Here is a 25,304-nt window from a genome sequence, read left to right on the forward strand (position 1 = left end):
GCGTACTTTACATGGGTCATATGGTAGGGTATGTGAATGATATCTCAATAAAGCTGTTATAAAGAAAAAGCTGAAAGAGGAGGGGTGGGGAGAGGAGGAGAGGGGAGGGGAGGGAAAGGAGAAAGGTAGGCAGAGAGACAAAAAGGGGAGGGAGGGAGAGAAAGAAGGAAAGAAGGCAGGGAGGGAGGGAAGGAGGGAGGGAGGGACAGAGGGAGAGAGGCTAAAGCGCAGACTGACCTGGGACTGGGTTGTGGGGGATGTGTGGTCAGCAGAAGCAGAAGCAGTGACCACACTGTGGGAGGTCTCCTAGGCCATAGTATAGAGTGGCCCTTTTGTTTTCATTGCCATGGGCAGCCACTGGAGGATTTTAAGCAGAAGCATGATATGATCTGATTATAAAAAACAGCTCTGGCCCTTCCATGGAGACTGGGCTGGGGGTAGGAGCAAGCTTCTTCTGGGGAACTCTAAGTATCACAGAGGTTCACGTGAGAGATTCTGTGTCTTGGACTCAGTCACAGCAATGGGGAATGACCTGCTGCAGTCCACAAGCAGGCTCCATCCTTCTCTCCACCTTTGACCCATCCTCACCTCCTCCCAACCCCCTCCAGCTTCATTTCCAAGGGAAGGGGATAACACTAGCCAAGATCATCTTTAAAACTCAGCCTATTTCCTTTGCTGGGTTTAGAAATGGAACTGCCTTACTTCATCCAACACCTCATGTCATAGAGCAGAGGAGCACGAGAGGGGCATGTAGGGGATGAGACGTGACTCTCAGACCACAGTCAGTGCACGCAATGCGACTAGACTGTAGCCAGCTGAGGTTTTGAGGCCAGAAAGGTCAAAAGTGAAAGCTCTTTTCTTGACCTTTCAGTTACCATTAGGAAGTAACTGCACATTCATGATATTTGGAACGAGAACTGCAAGGAATCAAAAGGCAACACCGCATTCACTTTCGCTGCGCCCTGGAGATGAATCACTAATCCTTGTGCAAGGCCCCCGGACCTGGGCATCAACTGATTTTCCACGGATGCTGGAGCTCCTGCTTCTGAGGGCTGATTAATGACGTTGCCCAGAAAGCATCACTCGACATGGTCTGTCAGTCTTCAGCTAAAACACCAACAAGAAAGCATTCTCACTGAAGCAGGTATAAACTCTCTCCTAGGGGAAAATTCAGCTGTTGTGGGTGTCACGGCTTACCCAATTTCAGAGAGGCTCGTTAAGGAAAAGAGTACAAAATTACAAGTACAAGCTTAGGTATGAAATGAGTATTGACACATTTTTTTAAAAGCTGACAAATACCACAAACACCACAAAATTCATGAAAATAACATAATATTTTCTTTGCTAATTAACTACCTGAGTCACCTCAAGAACACTATTTTTTCCTACAGTTTTGACTGCATTCTGTCTCACCTGTTCACATAACAACAATGTTGTAAAATAGTTATTTTAGAGAATAGAAAGATAATCCTGGCTTTCCTCTTGCATATTTTTTTCTCCTAATATTGATTTTTATTTATTTATTTATTTTTGAGACCGAGTTTTGCTCTTGTTGCCCAGGCTGGAGTGCAGTGGTGTGATCTTGGCTCACTGCAACCTCAGCCTCCCGGGTTCAAGTGATTCTCCTGCTTCAGCCTCCTGAATAGCTGAGATTACAGGTGCTCACCACCATACCTGGCTAATTTTTTATATTTTTAGTAGAGACGGGGTTTCACCATGTTGGTCAGGCTGGTCTTGAACTCCTGACCTTAGGTGATCCACCCGCCTTGGCCTCCCAAAGTGCTGGGATTACAGGCGTGAGCCACCTTGCCTGGCCAATGTTGGTAGTTTAGAAAAATTTCTTTGTGCTTCAGAATTCTTTGTCAGCAATGCTCCTCCTCCAACATCCTCTATAGTTTCTTGCTCAGACAGTGTCTTTTGTTTAGAGACAGGGTCTCGCTCTGTGGCCCAGGCTGCAGTGCAGTAGCACGATCATAGCTCCCTGCAGCTTCGAACTCCTGGGCTCATGAGATCCTCCCGCCTCAGCCTCCAGAGTAGCTGGGGCTACAGGCATGCGCCACCACGTCTGGCCAATCAGACAGTGTCTTTTGACAGCAGCCGGTCCAGCTCAGCCAGCTCCTTGCCACTCCATGTTCCTGCTAGTCCTGGGATGGCCATGAAACCTGGCTGCAGTAGCCTCTGAGCAGGGAACAGAGCGGCATCTCATTCAAACCTTTCTTCTTAGGATCAGAAATAGCACTTGAATCCTTCTTGCAGTCCACCAACAGCAGGTGGGCACCGGGTGGCTGTGCATATGATACAAAAAGCCTATCCACCCTGCCTGCAGCCCCGGGACTGGCTCCATGGTTTTTGCAATCCTGGCAAGGAATGCTTGGAGCTTTAGAATGGGCCCAGGCAGATGAAAGGCCCTGAAGGTTAAACTTCATTCATTACTCAGTAAATCCACTTCTCCAAGCCCCCACTGCCACGAGCAGAAATGACTGTGGTCACCGGAGAGGAGGATAAATTACAGCCTGTCCACAGCAAGGAGAAGCCAGAGATGATGGCTCCAGTGAGAGAGACAGAGGGCTGCAGCTATATCTAAACTTTTATTGCTATTGTTCAAACTTCCTTTACAAATCAATTTACAAAGAGAAAATGATATAGTATTTCAGATACCACCTAGAGGATGTACATAAACCAAGATTAGGATTCATTAATAAGGTACTCCAGGCAAAAGTAGACCTTTTTTTTTCTTTTTTCTTTTTTTAATATTAGGGACAGGGCTTTGCTGTATTACCCAGGCTGGAGTGCAGTGGTGCAATCATAGCTCATTGTAACTTTAAACTCCTTGGCCAAATGATCCTTTTGCCTCAGCCTCCTGAGTAGCTGGGATTTTGAGGGCACACTACCATGCCCAGCTAATGCTTTTGGTTTTTGCAGAGACAAGGTCTTGCTATGTTGCCCAGGCTGGTCTTGAACTCCTGGGCTCAAGTGATCCTCCTGCTTTGGCCTCCCAAAATGCGGGATTACAGGCATGAGCCATCATGCCCAGCCAAAAGTAAACATTTTTGACTAGATGTCTTGAATAAGACCATGTCCGATACATACAAATAGATCCAGAGAAGTCTAGAATTATTCCATTAGCCACATTTCAGTAGTGTCATTACTGACTAATTATTGTAACTAATAATAATAGTAGTAGCTAATATTTATTCAGTGCTTGGTGTGTGCCAGGCACTAATGTTTGGTTCTAAGCATTTTGCCTGTATGATCTCAGGTCATCCTCACAGTACCCGCTTTGTATGGATGGGGCAACCTGGACACTCAGGTTAAGGAACTTTCCCTGGTCATTCAGCTGGTCTGTCTGGCTTCAGAACTTGTGCTCTTTGCCACCTCACTGGAGGTTCATTATCATCACTCTATAGCCTTTAGAACATTCTATATAAAAAATAAAATGAGGCCGGGCGCAGTGGCTTACACCTGTAATCCCAGTTCCTTGGGAGGCCGAGGCAGGCAAATCACAAGGTCAAGAGAGCAAGACTATCCTGGCCAACCAATATGGCGAAACCTCATCTCCACTAAAAATACAAAAATTAGCTGGACATGGTGGTGCGCGCCCGTAGTCCCAGCTGCTTGGGAGGCCGAAGCAGGAGAATTGCTTGAACCTGGGAGGCGGAGATTGCAGTGGGCCGAGATCATGCCACTGCACTCCAGCCTGGGCGACAGAGCAAGACTCCATCTAAATAAATAAATAAATAAATATAAAATGAGTTGTATATACTTCACGTTGCAGAGTGTGGGGTGAGTTCTTTACAACCAGTTCTGCAGTGATTTCAGCAAGTCCCTAGTTAATAAATCTCTCAAGTATTTATATGAGCGTGTGTATTGTCTGTCTATCTATCTGGAACAACATGTATTTTTTCTACTGGATGAAAAAAACACCTAAATTAGGGCCAGGCACGATGGCTAATGCCTGGAGTCCCAGCACTTTGGGAGGCCAAAGTGGGAGGATGACTTGAGTCCGGAGTTCAAGACCAGCCTGGGCAACATGACAAGACCGCTGTCTCTACAAAAAAATATATTTTAAAAAACTAAAAATAAAAAAGAACACCTAAATTACTAAAGTTAAGGTTCTGGTCCCCAAAGGGTTAGGATATTAGACTAGTTTGGCTCCTGTTGGAAAGGTCAGAATAACAGGAGCTTAAACAAGTGGCAGTTTATCTTCTGTCCTGTAATTCAGTCTAAGCATCAACAGTCCAAGACTCCACAATCATGGAAATTCGAGTTTCTTTCACCTTACTTTTCCATTATCCTCAATAGAAGTCTTCCACCTCATGGTTGAAGGTTGCTGCTCCAGGTCCTGCCATCATACCTGCATCCCAGCCTGCTGAAAGGGGAGAAGGAAGAAGTAGAGGGTGTTATCCTTTTCCTTTAAGGTCATGGACCAGAAGTGGTACTTATCACTTTTGCCCAGATCACTTCTGCCTACATCAGTTCAAATGTATTTCTAACCTCAACCAAGTGCAAGGGAGGCTAGAAAAATAGTCTTTAGTGGAACAGTCATGGATCTGGCTAAGACTCAGAGGCTATGTTATTAAATGAAGAAGTGGAGATCAGCTGTCAGGGAATAACACGCTCTACTGCCGCTGGGACAAAAGTAAAAAGATCTTGTGTAGAATTCTGCCTTAATGAGGCTTATTGCCCTTTGAATGTGAGCCATTTTGTATTCATATCAAAAATTTTATGATTTTCTGTGCCTTTTAAGAACACAAGGGATCTAGTGGTTATTGGTGTTTACAATGTGAACATTTGCGGGGGAACATTGTTTAACAAAGAAGCTAAACACTTAATGGATAATGATGCCAATCTATGCTCCAGTTCCCACTTAGGTTGTCCACATAAAAAAGTTAAAATCGATGCACAAGACAGTCCCAGGAAGCACACAAGTTTGATGCCCCTGCAGCATGGGACATAAGGTTTTAACGGATTTAGTCCTTTTTGATCAGCAATTCAGCAAATTCGCTTGAAAATGGAATGGATTGATTTCTGTACAAGGCTAGAAACAGCAGGATCATATCTTCTTTTCCAACCCCCACCTGCCACATTCAAACTCAGATGTTTGGCTTCAACATTAATACGATAATATATTATTGATACAAAGAGCACATCCTTGGAGCAAATTGAAAGCCTGGAACTATTTCTTCACCTTGTTTACTCTGGTCTGAATGACTGGTTCAGATTACATCAGAATGTGTATCAGTCAATTCTTGCACTGCTATAAAGAACTACCTGAGACTGGGTAATTTAAAAAGGGAAGAGGTTTAATCAGCTCACAGTTCTGCAGGCTGTACGGGCTTCTGCTTCTGGGGAGGCCTCAGGAAACTTGCAATCATGGTGGAAGGCAAAGTGGAAGCAGGCACATCTTCACATTTCAGGAGAGAGAGAGAGAGCAAAGGGGGAAGTGCTGCAGTGCTGCACACTTTCTTTTTCCTTTTTCTTTTTCTTTTTTTTTTTTTTTTTTTTGAGATGGAGTCTCCCTCTGTTGCCCAGGCTAAAGTGCAGTGGCACAATCTCAGCTCACTGCAACCTCCGCCTGCAGGGTTCAAGCGATTCTCCTGCTTCTGCCTCCCAAGTAGCTGAGACTACAGGCGTGCATCACTACGCCTGGCTAATTTTTGTATTTTTAGTAGAGATGAGGTTTCGCCATGGTGACCAGCCTGGGCTCAAACTCTTGGCCTCAAGAGATCTGCCCACCTCGGCCTCCCAAAGTGCTGGGATTACAGGCGTGAGCCATCAGCCACCATGCCCAGCCCTAACACTTTCAAACAAACAGACAGTGAGAGCTCATTTACCATCATGAGTACAGCAAGTGGGAAATCTGCCCCTATGATCCAATCACTTCCCACCAGGACCCTCCTCCGACACTGGGGATTACAATTCGACATGAGATTTGAACAGGGACACAGAGCCAAACCATATCAAGTGTATATTGGTACCAGCCTTAAAGACTCTACTGGCTTATAAAACTGAGCTATTTAATATTAAGATCAATACAAGGTCTACTTGATAACCCACAGGCATGAACCTATATAGTTTATAGGCTCATGTCCAAGTTCTGTGGAGTAAAATGAATGTTGTGAAATTATAGGCTCTGTCAACATGGCCCTAAAACAACCAGTCAATTTCATAAATCAATACATGAAAATCTATCAAATGCGTTGTTAGAAAACTATCTTGTATGAGGCCATATAGCAAAACAACTGACTTTTTCACTCATCAGCTAGTGAATTCACCTTGTGAAGACATAGGCAGAGAGAATGATAAAACTCAGGGCCCGGGAAGTTATCATGTCCAGTCTCCTGTCTGTGGTCAGGTCAATACTTCATGTATAAAAATATACGAAAATTGCTAAAAAGCAAACTTGCGCAAAGGGAATTGAACCATCTTCCTCTGAAGTCTCTTCCAGGTTCCAATTAGGAATGCTTTCTTATTCATACCCACCCTTCTGCTGCAATCACAGCCGATTTCCTATAATTTGCTTCTCCATGGAGATGGAAAACAGCTGGCCATTTTTCTCTTTGTGATAATCTTTCTCATGCTGCACACTTAATCTTCTCTTTCCACGTTGAATAACTCAAACTCTTTTGTCTGTTTTCGGAAGATCTTTTTATTTTCCAGCGATTGTTCTGGCTTTTCTGTGGATTTCTCCATGTCTCTTCTTAAAATGCAAGGTCCTACACTGAAGGCTTTAAAACGGCCTCTTTGGGTCTGAGGAATACTGATTCAATCTTAACCTTTGTCTCTCACTGTCTAGACCACAGGCCATGTTTATATTTTAGTCTCTGGTGGCCATCAGATCATTCCTATGACCCTCACGTCTCAACCAGTTTTTCCCCAATAAGGATTTCATTCTGCTCGTGGAAAACCACTTCTCTTGTTTGTTGAGGTAACTTAGGACATGATTTCCTTCCTCCATTGTGCTAACAAGTCCTCCCAACTTGGTGTCCTCTGCGACCAATAAACATATTCTAAATGAATTACTCCAGCCTCAGACAGGGATTGTTAACATCCCTGAGCTAACATCTGAATCATCTGAATCACCAACAAATATTTCTCCTTATCGACTGCTTCAGAGCATGAACAACTCCGCATATGCAGTTGGGTCCACTTGGCTTACTGATAGATACTGTGGGAATGTATTTGTCTGTTTTCATGCTGCTGATAAAGACATACCTGAGACTGGGTAATTTATAAAGAAAAAGAAGTTTAATGGACTCACGGTTCCACATGGCTGGGGAGGACTCACGATCATGGTGGAAGGCAAAAGGCACCTTTTTTTTTTTTTGAAACGGAGTCTCGCTTTGTCACGCAGTTTGGAGTGCGACGGCATAACCTTCGCTGACAGCAACCTCTGCCTCCCAGGTCGAAGCGATTCTCCTGCCTCAGCCTCCCGAGTAGCTGGGATTACAGGCATGCGCCACACCACCCTGGCTAATTTTTGTATTTTTAATAGAGACACAGTTTCACCATATTAGCCAGGCTGGTTGCGAACTCCTAACCTCAGGCAATCAGCCTGCCTCAGCCTCCCAAAGTGCTAGAATTACAGGCCTGAGCCACTGCATCCAGCCAAAAGGCATGTCTTAACATGGCAGCAGACAAGAGAGAATGAGAGCCCCAAGGGAAAAGGGAAACCCCTTATAAAATCATCAGCTCTCATGAGACTTATTCATTACCGTGAGAACAGTATGGGGGAAATGGCCCCCATGATTCAATTGTCTCGCACTGGGGCCCTCCCACAACACATGGGAATTATGGGAGCTACAATTCAAGATGAGATTTGGGTGGGGACACAGCCAACCATATCAGGGAAGAACAACAGAAACTCTGCTTTGGGCCAAACCAGGGTTTCTTAGCCCTGACACTGTTGAAATTTAGAGCCAGATAATTCTTTATTGTAGAAGGTGGTCCCACACATTGTAGGATGTTTAGCAGCATCTGTGACTTTATCCACTAGATGCCAGTAGCAACTACCCCCAAGCTGTCACAAAAATGTCTTTAGGCATTGCCATATGTCCCCTGGGGGAGAAAATCACCCCCAGTTGAGAACCACCATCCCAGATGCATGATATCCCTCTGATCTTGTCTCTCCAGACAGACATTAAATTGGTTCCAGAAAATTTTCTCATCACAGAGCTTCATTCTTCACTACTCAGCATCCCAGGAGCTGTTGGACTTGGCATGTATGATACTGAGGAGCCCTGTATGTGCTGTGCAGCTTCATGTTTTGAGATCAGCCTTATTGCCCCCATTTGATAGGCAGAGAGTGGATGAGCTATGAATTCAGCACCACATAGCTACCAAAGGGCATATATGAACCTAGATCAGCTAGGTCTAATGCCTGTGCTCTCTCCATCATCAAATGCAGCCTTTTCTCTAGATGCACGGTAGATTTGTAATTACTTGAGTCATCCTTTCCCCGTTAGGAGATGGAGATTTCATCTGGTAAGAACTCTGCAGCAATCTTCTTTAAATAAAATCTAACCCGGCCGGGCGCGGTGGCTCATGCCTGTAATCCCAGCACTTTGGGAGGCCGAGGCGGGCAGATCACGAGGTCAGGAGATCGAGACTATCCTGGCGAACACGTTGAAACTCCGTCTCTACTAAAAATACAAAAGAATTAGCTGGGCGTGGTGGCGGGCGCCTATAGTCCCAGCTTCTAGGGAGGCTGAGGCAGGAGAATGGCGTGAACCCGGGAGGCGGCGGAGCTTGCAGTGAGCTGAGATCGCGCCACTGCACTCCAGCCTGGGCGACAGAGCGAGACTCTGTCTCAAAAAAAAAAATAAATAAAAATAAATAAATAAATAAATAAATAAATAAAAATCTAACCCTGGTCCTCTGAGGTGACCAAGAGAGAAATCCCCAGTGGAGGATCCCCTGACAAGGTCCCCCTTGAAAAATCTGCATTTATCAGGTGATGGATACGCTAAAAGCCCTGACTTGACCACTATGCAATCTATGCATGTAAATAATATTGCACATGCACCCCATGAATTTGTACAAATCAAAAAGAAAAGAAAGAAACATCCGGGTTCATGTTATTAATGCAGATGGTAGTTCCTTTGTGCAGCTTTAAAAAACTGTTCCTTGTTTTCCCCCCACCTTCAGCGCTTCACCCTGCTGGGCGGACTCACCGTCTTCCTGTCTAGTCCCACATGGCCCTTTTGAATGGAGCAAATCACCCCCTTTTGAATTTTCTCTAGAAATAGCCCAAAAAGATTTCTAAAAGTGACTTAAAAGCTTGAAGGAAAACCTAGGATTCTAAATTTGTTACTCCAATAAGTCAAATATTGCTTGGGAAAAAAGTGGTTGCAAAATAATTTTTTGTTTGTTTGTGTGTTTGTTTGTATACCAAAGTTGTCCTCTGGACATTAGAAAACCCACAAAGGCAAAATTAATTTCCGAGGAGCCCTGGCATGTCCTAGTTTCTGGGACTTCTGAGAGGACCGTGGGTGTGGCGTGGGGGAGCTTGCTTAATGGATGTGGCCCTGAGCCCAAGTCCCCTCCCACCTACCAGTGAACCTTAGCAACTCCACTTAGATCAGTTTTGTATATTGGATTTCAACCTAAGATTATAGTTTTTGGAGGGTTGTAGTCCAATAAAGTTTCAAAAATCTTGTTTTATTTGGATGATTGTATAATTTTCTTTCAGTTTTTTTTTTTTTTTTAAACCTTAAGCATCATTATTTCAAAGGTAGTATATGGTTTTTTGTTTTTTTTTTTTTTTTTGAGACAGAGTCTCACTCTGTTGCTGGGGCTGAAGTGCAGTGACACAATCACTGCTTGCTCACTGCAGCCTCAACTTCTGGGCTCAAGTGATCCTCCCACCTCAGCCTCCCAAATAGCTGGGACTACAGGCATGTGTAACCATGCTCGGTTAATTTTTTTTTTTTTTTCTTTTTTCATAGGGACAGGGTTTCTTCATGTTGCCCAGGCTGGTCTGGAACTCTTGAGCTCAAGCAATCCACTTCAACCTCCCAAAGTGTTGGGATTACAGGTGTGAGCTACCGTGCCTGGCCAGTAGCATGTCTTTTAACCAGAGCTCACAATATTTAACTCCTTACAGGACAAGAATAGGAAAGTCAGCATACGAATTACAATGACGAGGCTTTGATACAGACCCAAGTGCCAGACCAGAATGGGGTTCTCTCTTACCACACAAGTGATTATTGCAAACTGGGAAGCACTCATTTCTCTGCAGGGATGAGCGCAGAGCATCAAATTAAATCAAATACTCACTGATCAGCATTCACTAGTGTCTGCATTATAGAAGGAGCTCATTGATTATTTGATTTGATTTGATGTTGAATTCTCATCAATTCCTAAACTTTTCCATCTTAAGAGCAGGGGTAGGCCAGGCACTGTGGTTCACGCCTGTAATCCCAGCACTTTGGGACGCTTAGGCAGGTGGATCACCTGAGGTCAGGAGTTCGAGTCCAGCCTGGTCAACATGACGAAATCTAAAAATACAAAAATTAGCTGGCTGTGGTGGTGGGAACCTGTAATCCCAGCTACTGGGGAGGCTGAGGCAGGAGAAGTGCTTGAACCAGTGAAGCACCTTGTAGTGAGCCAAGATCACGCCATTGCACTCCAGCCTGGGCAACAGAGCAAGATTCAGTCTCAGAAACAAAACAAAAAAACAAAAAAACAAAAAACGGAGGTGGGCAAACTTTTCCTATAAAGGACTAGATAGTAAATATTTTAGGCTTTGCAGGTCATAGGGTCTCTATTGCAACTGCTCAATCCTGCCATTGTATCACAAAAGAAACGGGCAAGGCTGGGTTTCAATAAAACTTTATATTAAAAAAAAAGTGGTGGGTCTGATTTGCCCTGCAGGCAGTAGTTTGCTGACTCCTGCTTTAGTGCAATGCTTCTCAAACTCTTTTGACTAGGGCTATTAGATCATTGCTCAACAGATTGTTGTTTTGTTTCTAACTGATGTTGGGCTCAGTCGTGTGACTGGCTTTGATCAGTGAGACTGTGGGAGTGAACTTTTCTGACCTTGTCATTCAGCCAATAGGATGTTAGCAGACAGGAGACAAGCAGAGACTTCAAATGTGCTTAGAGGATTAGGTTTGCCCTTTTGTGCCCTTAACATTATGATAAGAAGAACTTCCCCCAGGAAGCTGCTATCCTTTAGCCTAGGCCCAAATGGAAGACATGTGGAGCAGACCCAAGTCCAGTGGTGAGGAGCTAAGCTTGGCAAGGCCTGAAGCTTGAAGCAGACCTGCTTGGCCAAACCCAGCCTAGATTAGCTGATTATCAGCTGATCCACAGAGGAGTGAGTGAGCCCAGATGAGATCAGCAGAGATGCCCAGCCACCCCCAAACTCATGGGAAATAAATGCCTCACACTTTGGGAGGCCGAGACGGGCAGATCACGAGGCCAGGAGATGGAGACCATCCTGGCCAACACGGTGAAACCCTGTCTCTACTAAAAATACAAAAAAATTAGCCAGGTGTGGTGGCACACAGCTGTAGTCTCAGTTACTTGGGAGACTGAGGCAGGAGAATCGCTTGAACCTGGGTGGCAGAGGTTGCAGTGAGCTGAGATCACGCCACTGCACTCCAGTCTGGTGACAGAGCGAGACTGTGAAAAAAAAAAAAAAAAGAGTGAGAGAGAAATAAATGCCTCATGCTGTGCACCACCAAGATTTTTATGATTGTTTGTTATGTGGCATTATTGTAGCAATCTAACGATACAAATATAGTCAATAAGAAACAAATCATACCTTGTGATTCAGATTCATAAAACATTTTCTTCACAATGACAGAAATTGTGAGCAAAAATTTTCTGCAGAAGTCGTATAGCAAAATACTTACAAGGTCTTTATCACCTGCCAGGCACTGTTTTAAGTGCTTTTTAGCTTTATTTATTTATTTATTTTTGAGACAGGATTTGGCTCTGTCGCTCAGGCTGGAATGTCATGGCATGATCTCCGCTCACTGCAACCTCCACCTCCAGGGCTCAAGCAATCCTCCCACCTCAGCCTCCCGAGTCGTTAAGACTACAGGCGCATACCACCACCACGCCTGGCTAATTTTTGTATTTTTTGTAGAGATGGGGTTTTGCCATGTTGTCCAGGCTGGTTTCGAACTCCTGAGCTCAAGTGATCCCCCTGCCTCAGCCTCCCAGAGTGCTGGGATTACAGGCATGAGCCACCATGCCTGATCTTAAGTCCCTTACATATATCAATCCATTTAATTTTTTTAACCCATTTAATATTTACAATAGCTCTATGAAGAACATATTATTCAGGTATAAAAACTGAGGCACAGAGAAGTGAAGTAATTTGCCAAAGGCCACATAGCTAGTAAGTGGTCACACTGTGGAGGTTCAGTACAGCAGGTCTGGCTTCAGAGTCCATGGTTAACTATACTTTGATACTGTCTATTCTAATATAGTCTATTACATTGTTTAAATGGGGGAATAGAAAGTGGTGTGGCTAAGACTGCCCAGACAATTCAATGGGGGAAAGAATAGTCTTTCAAAAAAGGATCTGGGACAATAGGATATCCACATGTAAAAAAACGAAGTTGGACCCTTATCTCATATCATATTCACACATTAACTCAAAACAAATCATAGACCTCCATGTGAGAACTAAAATTATGAAATTCTTAGAAGAAAATATAGGAGTAAGTCTCCATAACCCTGGGTTAGGCAAAGCCTTCTTAGGTATGACATCAAAAACATACACGACAAAAGAAAAAATGGATAAATTGGACTAATAAAAATTAGAAATGTTTGCATCAGTGGATACCATCAAAAGTGAAAGGACAATCCACAGAATGGGAGAAAATACTTGCAAATCATATGTCTGATAAGGGTCTAGTCTCCACAATATATAAAGAACTCTCATGATTCAACAACAAAAAGAAGACAACCCGATTTAAAAATGGGTCAATAGGCCGGGCACAATGGCTCATACCTGTAATCCATGCACTTTGGGAGACCGAGCTAGGTGGATCACTTGAGGTCAAGAGTTCAAGACCAGTCTGGCCAACATAGTGAAACCCCACCTCTACAAAAAATACAAAAATTCACGGCGTGGTAGTGGGCAGCTATAGTCCCAGCTACTCGAGAGGCTGAGGCAGGAGAAAGGCGAGATCTCAGGAAGCAGAGGTTGCAGTGAGCCAAGATTGGGCCACTGCATTCCAGCCTGGCAACAGAGCAAGACTCTGTCTCAAAAATAAAAACAAGAAGAAGAAGAAGGAAAAAAATGGGTTAAGGATCTGAACAAATATTTTGAGAAAGATACACAAAATGTCCAATAAGCACAACAAGAGATGCACAACATGAGGGAAATTCAAACAAAAACCGCAATGAGATACCATTTCACACCCACTAGAATGACTATTTTAAAAAACACAAATAATAATTGTTGATGAGGAATTGGAACCCTGATACTCTGTATTGCTAGTGGGAATGTAAAATGGTTCAACCACTCTGGAAAAGAGTCTGTCAGTCCTCAAAATGTTAACCATAGAGTTATCACAGGATCCAGCAGTTCTAATCCTAGGTGTTTACCCAAGAGAATTGAAGACATATGTCTACACAAAAACTTACACACAACTGTTCATAGCAACATCACTCATAAAAGGCAAAACATGGAAAAAATCCAAATGTCCATCAATTGAGGAATGGATAAACAAAATGTGGAATACCCATACAATGGAATATTATTCAGCCAAATGAATAAAATTCTGATATATGCTACAGTATGAATGAGACTCAGAAATACTATGCTAAGTAAGAGAACCCAGGCACAAAAGCCTGTATATGGTATTATCGCATTTAGAAGGAATATACGAATAAGCAAATCTATAAAGATAGAAAATAGATTAGTGGTAACCTAGGGCTTGCGGTTGGGGAGGGTTGGGTAAATATGGTAAATAAGAGGGATGTTAATGGGTACGGAGTTTCTTTTCAGAGTGATGAAAATGTTCTAAAATTTATTGTGGTGCTAGTTGCACAACTCTGTAAATATACTAAAAATCATTGAATTGCGTACTTTACATGGGTCATATGGTAGGGTATGTGAATGATATCTCAATAAAGCTGTTATAAAGAAAAAGCTGAAAGAGGAGGGGTGGGGAGAGGAGGAGAGGGGAGGGGAGGGAAAGGAGAAAGGTAGGCAGAGAGACAAAAAGGGGAGGGAGGGAGAGAAAGAAGGAAAGAAGGCAGGGAGGGAGGGAAGGAGGGAGGGAGGGACAGAGGGAGAGAGGCTAAAGCGCAGACTGACCTGGGACTGGGTTGTGGGGGATGTGTGGTCAGCAGAAGCAGAAGCAGTGACCACACTGTGGGAGGTCTCCTAGGCCATAGTATAGAGTGGCCCTTTTGTTTTCATTGCCATGGGCAGCCACTGGAGGATTTTAAGCAGAAGCATGATATGATCTGATTATAAAAAACAGCTCTGGCCCTTCCATGGAGACTGGGCTGGGGGTAGGAGCAAGCTTCTTCTGGGGAACTCTAAGTATCACAGAGGTTCACGTGAGAGATTCTGTGTCTTGGACTCAGTCACAGCAATGGGGAATGACCTGCTGCAGTCCACAAGCAGGCTCCATCCTTCTCTCCACCTTTGACCCATCCTCACCTCCTCCCAACCCCCTCCAGCTTCATTTCCAAGGGAAGGGGATAACACTAGCCAAGATCATCTTTAAAACTCAGCCTATTTCCTTTGCTGGGTTTAGAAATGGAACTGCCTTACTTCATCCAACACCTCATGTCATAGAGCAGAGGAGCACGAGAGGGGCATGTAGGGGATGAGACGTGACTCTCAGACCACAGTCAGTGCACGCAATGCGACTAGACTGTAGCCAGCTGAGGTTTTGAGGCCAGAAAGGTCAAAAGTGAAAGCTCTTTTCTTGACCTTTCAGTTACCATTAGGAAGTAACTGCACATTCATGATATTTGGAACGAGAACTGCAAGGAATCAAAAGGCAACACCGCATTCACTTTCGCTGCGCCCTGGAGATGAATCACTAATCCTTGTGCAAGGCCCCCGGACCTGGGCATCAACTGATTTTCCACGGATGCTGGAGCTCCTGCTTCTGAGGGCTGATTAATGACGTTGCCCAGAAAGCATCACTCGACATGGTCTGTCAGTCTTCAGCTAAAACACCAACAAGAAAGCATTCTCACTGAAGCAGGTATAAACTCTCTCCTAGGGGAAAATTCAGCTGTTGTGGGTGTCACGGCTTACCCAATTTCAGAGAGGCTCGTTAAGGAAAAGAGTACAAAATTACAAGTACAAGCTTAGGTATGAAATGAGTATTGACACATTTTTTTAAAAGCTGACAAATACCACAAACACCACAAAATTCATGAAAATAACATAATATTTTCTTTGCTAATTAACTACCTGAGTCACCTCAAGAACACTATTTTTTCCTACAGTTTTGACTGCATTCTGTCTCACCTGTTCACATAACAACAATGTTGTAAAATAGTTATTTTAGAGAATAGAAAGATAATCCTGGCTTTCCTCTTGCATATTTTTTTCTCCTAATATTGATTTTTATTTATTTATTTATTTTTGAGACCGAGTTTTGCTCTTGTTGCCCAGGCTGGAGTGCAGTGGTGTGATCTTGGCTCACTGCAACCTCAGCCTCCCGGGTTCAAGTGATTCTCCTGCTTCAGCCTCCTGAATAGCTGAGATTACAGGTGCTCACCACCATACCTGGCTAATTTTTTATATTTTTAGTAGAGACGGGGTTTCACCATGTTGGTCAGGCTGGTCTTGAACTCCTGACCTTAGGTGATCCACCCGCCTTGGCCTCCCAAAGTGCTGGGATTACAGGCGTGAGCCACCTTGCCTGGCCAATGTTGGTAGTTTAGAAAAATTTCTTTGTGCTTCAGAATTCTTTGTCAGCAATGCTCCTCCTCCAACATCCTCTATAGTTTCTTGCTCAGACAGTGTCTTTTGTTTAGAGACAGGGTCTCGCTCTGTGGCCCAGGCTGCAGTGCAGTAGCACGATCATAGCTCCCTGCAGCTTCGAACTCCTGGGCTCATGAGATCCTCCCGCCTCAGCCTCCAGAGTAGCTGGGGCTACAGGCATGCGCCACCACGTCTGGCCAATCAGACAGTGTCTTTTGACAGCAGCCGGTCCAGCTCAGCCAGCTCCTTGCCACTCCATGTTCCTGCTAGTCCTGGGATGGCCATGAAACCTGGCTGCAGTAGCCTCTGAGCAGGGAACAGAGCGGCATCTCATTCAAACCTTTCTTCTTAGGATCAGAAATAGCACTTGAATCCTTCTTGCAGTCCACCAACAGCAGGTGGGCACCGGGTGGCTGTGCATATGATACAAAAAGCCTATCCACCCTGCCTGCAGCCCCGGGACTGGCTCCATGGTTTTTGCAATCCTGGCAAGGAATGCTTGGAGCTTTAGAATGGGCCCAGGCAGATGAAAGGCCCTGAAGGTTAAACTTCATTCATTACTCAGTAAATCCACTTCTCCAAGCCCCCACTGCCACGAGCAGAAATGACTGTGGTCACCGGAGAGGAGGATAAATTACAGCCTGTCCACAGCAAGGAGAAGCCAGAGATGATGGCTCCAGTGAGAGAGACAGAGGGCTGCAGCTATATCTAAACTTTTATTGCTATTGTTCAAACTTCCTTTACAAATCAATTTACAAAGAGAAAATGATATAGTATTTCAGATACCACCTAGAGGATGTACATAAACCAAGATTAGGATTCATTAATAAGGTACTCCAGGCAAAAGTAGACCTTTTTTTTTCTTTTTTCTTTTTTTAATATTAGGGACAGGGCTTTGCTGTATTACCCAGGCTGGAGTGCAGTGGTGCAATCATAGCTCATTGTAACTTTAAACTCCTTGGCCAAATGATCCTTTTGCCTCAGCCTCCTGAGTAGCTGGGATTTTGAGGGCACACTACCATGCCCAGCTAATGCTTTTGGTTTTTGCAGAGACAAGGTCTTGCTATGTTGCCCAGGCTGGTCTTGAACTCCTGGGCTCAAGTGATCCTCCTGCTTTGGCCTCCCAAAATGCGGGATTACAGGCATGAGCCATCATGCCCAGCCAAAAGTAAACATTTTTGACTAGATGTCTTGAATAAGACCATGTCCGATACATACAAATAGATCCAGAGAAGTCTAGAATTATTCCATTAGCCACATTTCAGTAGTGTCATTACTGACTAATTATTGTAACTAATAATAATAGTAGTAGCTAATATTTATTCAGTGCTTGGTGTGTGCCAGGCACTAATGTTTGGTTCTAAGCATTTTGCCTGTATGATCTCAGGTCATCCTCACAGTACCCGCTTTGTATGGATGGGGCAACCTGGACACTCAGGTTAAGGAACTTTCCCTGGTCATTCAGCTGGTCTGTCTGGCTTCAGAACTTGTGCTCTTTGCCACCTCACTGGAGGTTCATTATCATCACTCTATAGCCTTTAGAACATTCTATATAAAAAATAAAATGAGGCCGGGCGCAGTGGCTTACACCTGTAATCCCAGTTCCTTGGGAGGCCGAGGCAGGCAAATCACAAGGTCAAGAGAGCAAGACTATCCTGGCCAACCAATATGGCGAAACCTCATCTCCACTAAAAATACAAAAATTAGCTGGACATGGTGGTGCGCGCCCGTAGTCCCAGCTGCTTGGGAGGCCGAAGCAGGAGAATTGCTTGAACCTGGGAGGCGGAGATTGCAGTGGGCCGAGATCATGCCACTGCACTCCAGCCTGGGCGACAGAGCAAGACTCCATCTAAATAAATAAATAAATAAATATAAAATGAGTTGTATATACTTCACGTTGCAGAGTGTGGGGTGAGTTCTTTACAACCAGTTCTGCAGTGATTTCAGCAAGTCCCTAGTTAATAAATCTCTCAAGTATTTATATGAGCGTGTGTATTGTCTGTCTATCTATCTGGAACAACATGTATTTTTTCTACTGGATGAAAAAAACACCTAAATTAGGGCCAGGCACGATGGCTAATGCCTGGAGTCCCAGCACTTTGGGAGGCCAAAGTGGGAGGATGACTTGAGTCCGGAGTTCAAGACCAGCCTGGGCAACATGACAAGACCGCTGTCTCTACAAAAAAATATATTTTAAAAAACTAAAAATAAAAAAGAACACCTAAATTACTAAAGTTAAGGTTCTGGTCCCCAAAGGGTTAGGATATTAGACTAGTTTGGCTCCTGTTGGAAAGGTCAGAATAACAGGAGCTTAAACAAGTGGCAGTTTATCTTCTGTCCTGTAATTCAGTCTAAGCATCAACAGTCCAAGACTCCACAATCATGGAAATTCGAGTTTCTTTCACCTTACTTTTCCATTATCCTCAATAGAAGTCTTCCACCTCATGGTTGAAGGTTGCTGCTCCAGGTCCTGCCATCATACCTGCATCCCAGCCTGCTGAAAGGGGAGAAGGAAGAAGTAGAGGGTGTTATCCTTTTCCTTTAAGGTCATGGACCAGAAGTGGTACTTATCACTTTTGCCCAGATCACTTCTGCCTACATCAGTTCAAATGTATTTCTAACCTCAACCAAGTGCAAGGGAGGCTAGAAAAATAGTCTTTAGTGGAACAGTCATGGATCTGGCTAAGACTCAGAGGCTATGTTATTAAATGAAGAAGTGGAGATCAGCTGTCAGGGAATAACACGCTCTACTGCCGCTGGGACAAAAGTAAAAAGATCTTGTGTAGAATTCTGCCTTAATGAGGCTTATTGCCCTTTGAATGTGAGCCATTTTGTATTCATATCAAAAATTTTATGATTTTCTGTGCCTTTTAAGAACACAAGGGATCTAGTGGTTATTGGTGTTTACAATGTGAACATTTGCGGGGGAACATTGTTTAACAAAGAAGCTAAACACTTAATGGATAATGATGCCAATCTATGCTCCAGTTCCCACTTAGGTTGTCCACATAAAAAAGTTAAAATCGATGCACAAGACAGTCCCAGGAAGCACACAAGTTTGATGCCCCTGCAGCATGGGACATAAGGTTTTAACGGATTTAGTCCTTTTTGATCAGCAATTCAGCAAATTCGCTTGAAAATGGAATGGATTGATTTCTGTACAAGGCTAGAAACAGCAGGATCATATCTTCTTTTCCAACCCCCACCTGCCACATTCAAACTCAGATGTTTGGCTTCAACATTAATACGATAATATATTATTGATACAAAGAGCACATCCTTGGAGCAAATTGAAAGCCTGGAACTATTTCTTCACCTTGTTTACTCTGGTCTGAATGACTGGTTCAGATTACATCAGAATGTGTATCAGTCAATTCTTGCACTGCTATAAAGAACTACCTGAGACTGGGTAATTTAAAAAGGGAAGAGGTTTAATCAGCTCACAGTTCTGCAGGCTGTACGGGCTTCTGCTTCTGGGGAGGCCTCAGGAAACTTGCAATCATGGTGGAAGGCAAAGTGGAAGCAGGCACATCTTCACATTTCAGGAGAGAGAGAGAGAGCAAAGGGGGAAGTGCTGCAGTGCTGCACACTTTCTTTTTCCTTTTTCTTTTTCTTTTTTTTTTTTTTTTTTTTGAGATGGAGTCTCCCTCTGTTGCCCAGGCTAAAGTGCAGTGGCACAATCTCAGCTCACTGCAACCTCCGCCTGCAGGGTTCAAGCGATTCTCCTGCTTCTGCCTCCCAAGTAGCTGAGACTACAGGCGTGCATCACTACGCCTGGCTAATTTTTGTATTTTTAGTAGAGATGAGGTTTCGCCATGGTGACCAGCCTGGGCTCAAACTCTTGGCCTCAAGAGATCTGCCCACCTCGGCCTCCCAAAGTGCTGGGATTACAGGCGTGAGCCATCAGCCACCATGCCCAGCCCTAACACTTTCAAACAAACAGACAGTGAGAGCTCATTTACCATCATGAGTACAGCAAGTGGGAAATCTGCCCCTATGATCCAATCACTTCCCACCAGGACCCTCCTCCGACACTGGGGATTACAATTCGACATGAGATTTGAACAGGGACACAGAGCCAAACCATATCAAGTGTATATTGGTACCAGCCTTAAAGACTCTACTGGCTTATAAAACTGAGCTATTTAATATTAAGATCAATACAAGGTCTACTTGATAACCCACAGGCATGAACCTATATAGTTTATAGGCTCATGTCCAAGTTCTGTGGAGTAAAATGAATGTTGTGAAATTATAGGCTCTGTCAACATGGCCCTAAAACAACCAGTCAATTTCATAAATCAATACATGAAAATCTATCAAATGCGTTGTTAGAAAACTATCTTGTATGAGGCCATATAGCAAAACAACTGACTTTTTCACTCATCAGCTAGTGAATTCACCTTGTGAAGACATAGGCAGAGAGAATGATAAAACTCAGGGCCCGGGAAGTTATCATGTCCAGTCTCCTGTCTGTGGTCAGGTCAATACTTCATGTATAAAAATATACGAAAATTGCTAAAAAGCAAACTTGCGCAAAGGGAATTGAACCATCTTCCTCTGAAGTCTCTTCCAGGTTCCAATTAGGAATGCTTTCTTATTCATACCCACCCTTCTGCTGCAATCACAGCCGATTTCCTATAATTTGCTTCTCCATGGAGATGGAAAACAGCTGGCCATTTTTCTCTTTGTGATAATCTTTCTCATGCTGCACACTTAATCTTCTCTTTCCACGTTGAATAACTCAAACTCTTTTGTCTGTTTTCGGAAGATCTTTTTATTTTCCAGCGATTGTTCTGGCTTTTCTGTGGATTTCTCCATGTCTCTTCTTAAAATGCAAGGTCCTACACTGAAGGCTTTAAAACGGCCTCTTTGGGTCTGAGGAATACTGATTCAATCTTAACCTTTGTCTCTCACTGTCTAGACCACAGGCCATGTTTATATTTTAGTCTCTGGTGGCCATCAGATCATTCCTATGACCCTCACGTCTCAACCAGTTTTTCCCCAATAAGGATTTCATTCTGCTCGTGGAAAACCACTTCTCTTGTTTGTTGAGGTAACTTAGGACATGATTTCCTTCCTCCATTGTGCTAACAAGTCCTCCCAACTTGGTGTCCTCTGCGACCAATAAACATATTCTAAATGAATTACTCCAGCCTCAGACAGGGATTGTTAACATCCCTGAGCTAACATCTGAATCATCTGAATCACCAACAAATATTTCTCCTTATCGACTGCTTCAGAGCATGAACAACTCCGCATATGCAGTTGGGTCCACTTGGCTTACTGATAGATACTGTGGGAATGTATTTGTCTGTTTTCATGCTGCTGATAAAGACATACCTGAGACTGGGTAATTTATAAAGAAAAAGAAGTTTAATGGACTCACGGTTCCACATGGCTGGGGAGGACTCACGATCATGGTGGAAGGCAAAAGGCACCTTTTTTTTTTTTTGAAACGGAGTCTCGCTTTGTCACGCAGTTTGGAGTGCGACGGCATAACCTTCGCTGACAGCAACCTCTGCCTCCCAGGTCGAAGCGATTCTCCTGCCTCAGCCTCCCGAGTAGCTGGGATTACAGGCATGCGCCACACCACCCTGGCTAATTTTTGTATTTTTAATAGAGACACAGTTTCACCATATTAGCCAGGCTGGTTGCGAACTCCTAACCTCAGGCAATCAGCCTGCCTCAGCCTCCCAAAGTGCTAGAATTACAGGCCTGAGCCACTGCATCCAGCCAAAAGGCATGTCTTAACATGGCAGCAGACAAGAGAGAATGAGAGCCCCAAGGGAAAAGGGAAACCCCTTATAAAATCATCAGCTCTCATGAGACTTATTCATTACCGTGAGAACAGTATGGGGGAAATGGCCCCCATGATTCAATTGTCTCGCACTGGGGCCCTCCCACAACACATGGGAATTATGGGAGCTACAATTCAAGATGAGATTTGGGTGGGGACACAGCCAACCATATCAGGGAAGAACAACAGAAACTCTGCTTTGGGCCAAACCAGGGTTTCTTAGCCCTGACACTGTTGAAATTTAGAGCCAGATAATTCTTTATTGTAGAAGGTGGTCCCACACATTGTAGGATGTTTAGCAGCATCTGTGACTTTATCCACTAGATGCCAGTAGCAACTACCCCCAAGCTGTCACAAAAATGTCTTTAGGCATTGCCATATGTCCCCTGGGGGAGAAAATCACCCCCAGTTGAGAACCACCATCCCAGATGCATGATATCCCTCTGATCTTGTCTCTCCAGACAGACATTAAATTGGTTCCAGAAAATTTTCTCATCACAGAGCTTCATTCTTCACTACTCAGCATCCCAGGAGCTGTTGGACTTGGCATGTATGATACTGAGGAGCCCTGTATGTGCTGTGCAGCTTCATGTTTTGAGATCAGCCTTATTGCCCCCATTTGATAGGCAGAGAGTGGATGAGCTATGAATTCAGCACCACATAGCTACCAAAGGGCATATATGAACCTAGATCAGCTAGGTCTAATGCCTGTGCTCTCTCCATCATCAAATGCAGCCTTTTCTCTAGATGCACGGTAGATTTGTAATTACTTGAGTCATCCTTTCCCCGTTAGGAGATGGAGATTTCATCTGGTAAGAACTCTGCAGCAATCTTCTTTAAATAAAATCTAACCCGGCCGGGCGCGGTGGCTCATGCCTGTAATCCCAGCACTTTGGGAGGCCGAGGCGGGCAGATCACGAGGTCAGGAGATCGAGACTATCCTGGCGAACACGTTGAAACTCCGTCTCTACTAAAAATACAAAAGAATTAGCTGGGCGTGGTGGCGGGCGCCTATAGTCCCAGCTTCTAGGGAGGCTGAGGCAGGAGAATGGCGTGAACCCGGGAGGCGGCGGAGCTTGCAGTGAGCTGAGATCGCGCCACTGCACTCCAGCCTGGGCGACAGAGCGAGACTCTGTCTCAAAAAAAAAAATAAATAAAAATAAATAAATAAATAAATAAATAAATAAAAATCTAACCCTGGTCCTCTGAGGTGACCAAGAGAGAAATCCCCAGTGGAGGATCCCCTGACAAGGTCCCCCTTGAAAAATCTGCATTTATCAGGTGATGGATACGCTAAAAGCCCTGACTTGACCACTATGCAATCTATGCATGTAAATAATATTGCACATGCACCCCATGAATTTGTACAAATCAAAAAGAAAAGAAAGAAACATCCGGGTTCATGTTATTAATGCAGATGGTAGTTCCTTTGTGCAGCTTTAAAAAACTGTTCCTTGTTTTCCCCCCACCTTCAGCGCTTCACCCTGCTGGGCGGACTCACCGTCTTCCTGTCTAGTCCCACATGGCCCTTTTGAATGGAGCACAGGGGCTGAGAATGTTCTTTGCCAGTTCCCACCATTGTCAGTGTCAGTGGCTTACAGTTGCTTAAGGCTTTGCCATTCCCAAAGCACTTTCCCATGTGCTGTCACATGTGATTCCTGTTATGCCTGCAAGAGAGCCTGGCTGGTGGATTATGGAGGTGAAGAAAACCAACGTGTAGGCCAGGCATGGTGGTACATGCCTATAATCCCAGCACTCTGGGAGGCTGAGGCAGGAGGATCGCTTGAGCCCAGGAGTTTGAGGCTGCAACATGCCACTGCACTCCAGCCTAGGTAGCAAAGTGAGACCCTGCCTCAAAAAACAGACAAACAACAAAAAAATGTATAGAGAGGCTCTAGATCACTCAGTTGGTGAATAGCAGGGAAAAGCCTGTAAATAGTGGTAAACCTACTGGCCTCACCTCCAGAGTTTCATCAGGAGGGATTTCAGCTCTGTTCAGATGGTCCTGGACTTCTTTTCATAAAATGTCTGTGGTTTTGTCTCAACAATTTCTGGAGAAGGCTGGCTTCTGAGGTCCTCTCTTTTGATCTTACAAACTGAAGACTGGCTTTTTTTCCTTTTTGTCTTACAAACTTTTTGCTAATAGCATCATTTTCTTCTTTCGATGATCGCTATCCATAAAGATGAGTTTATTTCTGTCTACAGGCACTCCCAGGTCTAAGGAAACCTGTTTCAGCTGCGCTTTTCCCATGCAAATGATCTTTCCTGCAGGCACCTTGAGACTCTCTCCGTTCTCTGGCTCCCCCGCTGGCTGCAGCCACTAGGGATATCTTTTCCCTTCTTTCTTTCGGTGCCTGTCCGGCCCCACCCTAGCTCAGTGCCAGCTCCTCCTGGAGTCCCCGAAGCCCCTGCTCACCCACCCAGTCTCACCCCTGCCTATCTCACTGGACCGCAATTGGAAGAAACATTCAATGTGAGCAACGCCTCCCTGTACACGAGAAGGGTAGCATGACAAATTTAGTATAGGATGTGAAAAGGGCATCCTGTTCACTCGGATCCTTTGTCCCTCAGATTTCATTCCCATTGGTGTTTTCTTGCCAAAACCCTGAGTTCATGAAAGTCTACCTTCCTGCAGCCCATTTTTCTTTATCTTGCTGATTTCTCTCCTTCCTTCCTTAGAACCCTGAATGTTATCATTCTGTGGTCATTTCCACTGAAGTTCTTGGGCACTTTTCTTCAAAGATGAGAATAATGTGGATATGTTTATGGTCTGGGCAGGACCCAGGAGAGAGGGTAAAGTTGAAAACATAGGAGACAGAAAGGATTATTGAAAGAGCGAAGTCCTAGGAGAGATGAGAAGGTGAGGTCCCGGGAACAGAAGCAAGAACCTTCTGAGAGGGACAGAAATGAGATGAATGTGGTTGTAGACAAGGTGGAGGTTGTTGTCCCACGGTCATGGAAAACTAGGATGCGAAAACACCAGCATGAGATTAAGAGCAGAAGTTTAATAGGCGAAAGAAAGAGAACAGCACTCTGCAGAGAGGGGTCCCAGAAAAAATGGGTTGCCAGTTCCATGGTGAAATGCAGGAAATTTTACAGATGAGCTTGAGGAGGTGGTGCCTGATTTACATAGAGCATGAAAGATTGGTCAGACCAGGTGTGCTATTTGCATAGCACGGGAAGAACGAGTTAGGACTAGTTGTGCTGTTTGCATAGCACGTGAAAAAGCTGGCTGCCCACCCTAATCTTTTATTATGCAGACAGGTTCTCTACCTGGCTGGCACCAGGTTGCCTGCTTCTTTACTGTATATGTGGTGACAAAGAAAAGAGAAGATGGAGCCTCCATGTCAGGTAGCCCTTTTCTATTGGCACAGCTGCCAGCATTCACCCATGCAAGCTTCCAGCTTGCTTATCTATTCGGAAGCTCGATTTTTCAGGCTGCTCTTGGTTAAAAAGGAAATGATTTGGGGGCTGCTTTTTGTTAAGAGGGAAAACTTGCTGAAGACTCTGTTGCCCTTACTATCTGCCTAAATAATTTCTTTCTAGCTCCTATATCAGAGGCACGGTCAAAGGAGCATTTTAAGG

The sequence above is a fragment of the Chlorocebus sabaeus genome, chromosome 11 (assembly GCF_047675955.1).
Source record: "Chlorocebus sabaeus isolate Y175 chromosome 11, mChlSab1.0.hap1, whole genome shotgun sequence".
Taxonomy (NCBI): domain Eukaryota; kingdom Metazoa; phylum Chordata; class Mammalia; order Primates; family Cercopithecidae; genus Chlorocebus; species Chlorocebus sabaeus.